This window comes from Oncorhynchus masou, unplaced genomic scaffold (assembly GCF_036934945.1).
Source record: "Oncorhynchus masou masou isolate Uvic2021 unplaced genomic scaffold, UVic_Omas_1.1 unplaced_scaffold_3252, whole genome shotgun sequence".
Taxonomy (NCBI): Eukaryota; Metazoa; Chordata; class Actinopteri; order Salmoniformes; family Salmonidae; genus Oncorhynchus; species Oncorhynchus masou.
Window position 1 is genome coordinate 34729 of NW_027009666.1, and position 6666 is coordinate 41394.

At 45.9% G+C, this 6666-nt stretch overlaps 1 pseudogene; it reads right to left on the reverse strand.

Moving 5' to 3' along the window:
* Positions 1 to 279: 279 nt before the first annotated feature.
* LOC135534318 (thymidine phosphorylase-like) lies at positions 280 to 5012 on the reverse strand (annotated as a pseudogene).
* Positions 5013 to 6666: the final 1654 nt, after the last annotated feature.

Here is a 6666-nt window from a genome sequence, read left to right on the forward strand (position 1 = left end):
ACAAGTTAGTTAACCCTTCCCCTAACCCTTTTAGCTAACCCTTCCCCTAACCCTTTTAGCTAACCTTTCCCCTAACCCGTTTAGCTAACCCTTCCCCTAACCCTTTTAGCTAACCCTTCCCTAACCCTTTTAGCTAACCCTTCCCCTAACCCTTTTAGCTAACCCTACCCCTAACCCGTTTAGCTAACCCTTCCCCTAACCCGTTTAGCTAACCCTTCCCTAACCCTTCCCCAAACCCGTTTAGCTAACCCTTCCCCTAACCCTTTTAGCTAACCCTTCCCTAACCTTAACCCCTAGAGCTAGTTAGCGTTATCCATTTAGCTGTTAGCAACAAAAAATTGTAATTTGTGACATATGATACGTTTAACAAATTCAAAACATATCGTGTGAATTGTTATTCATAATATATCATACAAAATGGATAATGGACATCCACAAATAAAGATACAATACATATAATAGTAAATGGAGTGTTTTGGTTTTACATACGCACAAAACAATATGAAATGCTCTGAGACCATGTTGAGAAAGCCAGGCACAGCATCATGCTATGGGGATGTTTTTCAGCAGCATGGACTGGGAGACTGGCAAGGACAGAGGAACAATGAATGGATCCAAATACAGGCAAATCCTTGATAATGACCTGCTTCAGAGCGCAAACAACTTTAGACTGAGGCAAAGACTTGCGTTCCAACAAGACAATGACCCCAAGCATACAGCCAAAGCAATACTGGAATGACTTCAGAACAAGAATGTGAAAGTCCTTGAGTGGCCCAGCCAAAGCCCAGACTTGAACCCATTGAAAATCTGTGGATTGAAGGATTTGAAGATTGCTGTTTTTCGCCACTCCCCATCTTATTTAACAGAGCTTGAGAACAGAACAGAGCGTGAGAAAAGGAAGAATGAGAAGAAAAAAATCCAGATGTGCAAAGCTGATGCAAACAAACCCAAGACAAAGCAAATCTGTAATCGCTGCCAAAGGTGCTTCTACAAGTATAGACTCAGGGGTGTAAATACCTATGAAAATTTGATTTCTGTATTTAATTTTCAATAGATTTGCAAAACATTTTTCTATTGATTGATATGTAGCCTACATTGGGCCTTATTGATGTCCTTTACAAATCAAATCAAACTCCATTTTATTGGTCACGTGCACATATCTATCAGGTGTGTGTGAGTGAGTAGTGAAATGCTTGTGTTCCAGCTCCAACAGTGCAGTAATATCTCCTTTCTTTCTGTAATGTTTCCTTTCTTTCTGTGTTACCAAACGTTTGCATAATATTAAAGTTACCAGGTTGTCAGTGCCATACTGGCCAAACATTTTGTTCTTATATTTGTATTATAATAGAGATGTGTGGACATGTGTTTTCATATTTAGAAGCAACGTGGAAAGCAGTATCGTTGTTGTTTTGGAAGAATCTGTTGAGTTCATGCTGAGACAAACCAAAAAGGAAAATCCCTACACAAACACTGTGCACCACACACGCACACACACACACACACACACATCAGACAGACAGACAGACAGACAGACAGACAGACAGACAGACAGACATGCTAATGAAACTCAGCTGTAAATCAACATATGTCTTGACTTAATGTGTGTTTTCCTGGATAACAATATTCTGATTCATAGCAGTTCTTGGAAACGGTTAAAATCTATTTAGTCTCCACAGAACGTTGTGACTTTATATGAGTGAATCAGAGAGGACTTTGAGAGTGAAGAGCAGGAGACAGAGGCTTTAGTTCTGAAAAATACATCCTTTAAAAATTAAACACCGAGATTCCCAAAGGCAGGTCATCTCCCAATCAAGCTTTAACATAGAGTGGATTTGTGTCACTATGGCAGTATGATTTCTGCCACTAGTGGCTGTGTGTGTAGCTGGTCGACGGGCCCCAGTGTCAGCGCCCCTTGTAGACTGAGTCTCTGCTCTGCACTCAGCGCCGGAGTCTCGTAGTGGACACGCAGCCATGGCTGCCCTGGGGTCAGAGGGCAAAGGTCGAGTCAGATCAGGGTGACACCGACCCTACATACACACACACACACACACACACACACACACACACACACACACACACACAGGGTCAGAGAGTTCTCACCTTTCTCCACCTTCTGTCCCAAAGACACCAGAAGCTCCGCCCCCACGCTGTGATTGACAGGGTCTCCGGCCTTCGAACGTCCCGCCCCCAGCCTGTGCAGCACCTGAGCAATGACCATGCCGTCTATGTCCAGCACTGTCCCTGCAGACACCAAAAGACAAAGTCATGCAGTGTGTGTGTGTGTGTGTGTGTGTGTGTGTGTGTGTGTGTGTGTGTGTGTGTGTGTGTGTGTGTGTGTGTGTGTGTGTGTGTGTGTGTGTGTGTGTGCATTTGCGTATCTGTACCTGTGTGTGTGTGTATTTGCATTTGCATTTGTTAATCTGTGCCTGTGTGTGTCACCGTGGCCCTGTGTCTCCAGTTCTGTCTGGTAGTGTGCCCGTCTCAGGATGCTGTAGTAGTCTGCGTTGGTTGAACAGAGTGATGCAGCGATCTGACTGGCTACTCCCTGACCAATCATCATGTTCTGGAACTTTTCCAGGGCTGCACCATTCTGCAGGGTTGTAGAGATCACCTTTCTACCCTCCTCCAGGCTCCCTGCCAATCATCCACAACAGCAGCCAATCATCCACAACAGCACACACACACACACACACACACACACACACACACACACACACACACACACACACACACACACACACACACACACAAAATATTGACTTGAATTTGAAGGTAATGAACGTCCACAGCTTCTGTGTCGAGACTGTAGCTAAGCCCGAGCAGCACTGACATTCTAACTAGGTCTTGGTCTGCTTGGTTTTGGTCCAAAGGAACCAATTCACTGAGTGTGTGTGTGGTTGTGTGTGTGTGTGTATTCCTCACCCAGACTTGTGACCAGCTCCAGTATGTCATCTGGGCCCCTCCCCTTTAGACACTCCAGGGACTCCATCACTTCCAGAGTGTTCCCCACACAGCGACCAATAGGACAGTTCATACGACTAAGCACCGCCCCCGTACGGATCCCCAAACTGTTCCCAACTGTCACCTGCAGGAGAGAATGGTAAGGGTGAGGGGTCTGGTAAGGGTCAGGGGTCATGGTAAGGGTCAGGGGTCTGCTTTGTGTTATGTCCTTTCTATTCCAGACTTGACAACCAGTTGAGTTCCTAACTAAATCAACAACCTTATTTGATCAATCAAGTACAAGGCAGGAGGGAAAACATGGCCCTCCAGACATTCAAACAAGAATGGGGTAAAGGTCAGGTGTCAGTGTTAGGGTTACCATGGACTGGGCCAGTGACTTGGCACTGCCCAGGTCTTTGTAGAGAGCTGCATTCCCAAACTTCACATCCAGAACCAAGGCACTCAGAGACTCAGCACCCTTCTTAGAGATGATAGAGCCTGGAGAGAACACACACACTATTCACATGTTCATTTCTCTACTTTGAAAGGTAGTCCAGTTTGCTGTTGTTGTTGTTGGCAGACCTGTGATGAGTGGGAGGCTGTCGACTGTAGACGTAACGTCTCTCAGAGCGTACATGACCTTGTCAGCAGGTACCAGGTTATCTGTCTGTCCTACAATGCAACAGCCAACCTCCTCCAGGATTCGATGCAGCTGAGGATGGTGCCACAATATCACACGTTAATAACTTGCAAATGAGAGAGAGAGAGAGAGAGAGAGAGAGAGGGGAGAGGGAGAGAGAGATGAGGGAGAGATAGGAGGGAGATAGAGAGAAAGGAGATGGAGGGAGAGAGAGAGAGAGAGAGAGAGAGAGAGAGAGAGAGTACCTGTTGTACTGACTGATAGACGTTAAAGCCAGGGATGGACTCCAGTTTGTCGAGCGTGCCGCCTGTGTGTGCCAGACCTCTGCCACTTATCATGGGTACCTATGGACACAGCTTCTGATAGTCAGACACACACACACACACACACACACACACACACACACACACACACACACACACACACACACACACACACACACACACACACACACACACACACACACACACACACACACACACACACACACACACACACACACACACACACACACACACACAGGTGTTTCCAGGCAGTTACCTTGCAGCCGCAGGCAGCCAGAGCAGGAGCCAGCACCAGGCTGATCTTGTCCCCCACTCCACCTGTCGAGTGTTTATCCACCACTAGCCCCTCCCACTCTGCCGGCCATGACATCACTTCCCCTGACATCATCATCTCCTTCGTCAGTGCGAGAGTCTCCTCTGCTACCATTCCCTGCAGCCAGATTGCCATCAGCATGGCTCCTACACACACACACACACGCGCGCACGCACAGACACATGCACAGACGCAGACACGCAAACACACACACACAGATCAGAATTTCAACTGTAGAGTAGAGTGCAGGTTTTGGCCTGAGCTTGACTATTGATACTCAGTCTAAAGTGTGTGGGGGTTGTCTTCTCTGCAGACCTATAATAACTGGCCTTATCTGGCATCCCACCCACTGTGACTCTGTGACCTACCTGCACGTCGCTGGATGGTGTGTGTGTGTGTGTGTGTGTGTGTGTGTGTGTGTGTGTGTGTGTGTGTGTGTGTGTGTGTGTGTGTGTGTGTGTGTGTGTGTGTGTGTACCAATCTGGCTCTCTTGGATGGTCTTGTCCTTGACACCCTGTGTCTCGGATCTCCCCAGTCAGCTGTTCACCGTGTGCGGATGTGTTCTGGGAAAGTGGCTGTGCTCTGCTCGTGGTGCTCCATCCCTGCAGCTCACTGACACACAGCGGACTGACACACAATGGACTGAAACACAGCTCACTGACACACAGCTGACTGACACACAATGGACTGAAACACAGCTCACTGACACACAGCTGACTGACACACAATGGACTGAAACACAGCTGACTGACACACAATGGACTGAAACACAGCTCACTGAAACACAGCTGACTGACACACAGCTGACTGACACAGCTGACTGACACAGCTGACTGACACACAGCTGACTGACACACAGCTCACTGAAACACAGCTGACTGACACACAGCTGACTGACACAAAATGGACTGAAACACAGAGGACTGAAACACAGCTGACTGCTGACTGACACACAGCTGACTGACACACAGCTGACTCTGACTCTGACACAGTGACTGACACACAGCTGACTGAAACACAGCTGACTGACACACAGCTGACTGACACACAGCTGACTGACACAGCTGACTGACACACAGCTGACTGACACAGCTGACTGACACAGCTGACTGACACAGCTGACTGACACACAGCTGACTGAAACACAGCTGACTGACACACAGCTGACTGACACAGCTGACTGACACACAGCTGACTGACACAGCTGACTGACACACAGCTGCATGTGACAAGTAGGAGAGGAAAATACACAAGGGATTGTTTTAAATCACTAAACTATTGTGTGTGTGTGTGTGTTTCAACAGAATCGGCGGAATGAATACACCCTTGATCAGCGTAAATACAGTTCACTCTCATAACTGCCACGTTGCGTTCCTTCTCTCCCTTTGCTTGTGGACTTCAATGTACAACAGATGTGACCAGGCAAAGAAACATTTCCAAGCCAAACCTCTACAAACAACCTACATCTTTGTTACCATATTTTCTAAAATAACAGCATACATCGTCAGCATAGTTAATAGAACTAACTCGTTAGTAAACCTGCTACAATCATGTAGTAACATCAGTGTAACAGTCAGTTAATAGTTACACAAGGGGGCCCCAGTGGCAATAAATTAGTAATACCAAAATCTTACCTTGACTTAGAAGAGTTCTAGTGTTGTGTTGGAAAGTCTGTTTGAACAGCGCGTTTCTGTTGGCTGAACTCGTCAGCTGAACTCGCCAGAAAAATGAAACTGAAAAATATATATAATAATAATAACAATAATAATCTCTCTCTCTTGCTCTATTTCTCTCTTGCTTCTACTTCATTTTGGAAGGAATTCATTTGTTCAAAACTGTTCAACTATTGTCTTTCTCTCTCTGAGTCAACAACCCATATCATGGATTTCTCACATTTCCTGTCGGGTTGTGATTGGTCCATTTGCTGCCATCTAGTGGACATGTTGCACTATTGCCCTCAGCTATGTCTGGACCGTTATTGTCCACCTTTGCAGTGTTCTATTGTACTATGGAAAAAGATGGCTCTCCTTTTCTTGGCACTTTGCCCAGTCATATTTAAGGTTAGAACTACCTTTCTAGGCATTCTGATGCTTCTGGCTTTGAGTTAAATGTGTTGATAGCATATCTACAGTAGTTCACTTTATAATGTGTATAGTATTGCTTACTGGGTGTTGTCCAATGAATGCTGTAACCACTCCCTCTTCAAATCAGGGCTGATTGGAAAAATATGTTCAAAAGAGAACATTGTATTATCATTTCTTTGTACTCTCTGAGGAAGGCCATGCAGCCGAAGTGCGCCTGAGTTTTTAAACTTTGTCTCCATTGAACAAGTCCATACAAATAGAGACATTGTAATTAATTGTATGAAGAGGCCTTGGTCCTCCTTTCTTTTTGATGACCAATTTACCCCTTTTACCAAAGAGCATCTTCTGTCTACCAAGTCTACTATTGTGTACCTCAGCAGTGCTTCCATTCCTCCTCTTCTTTTC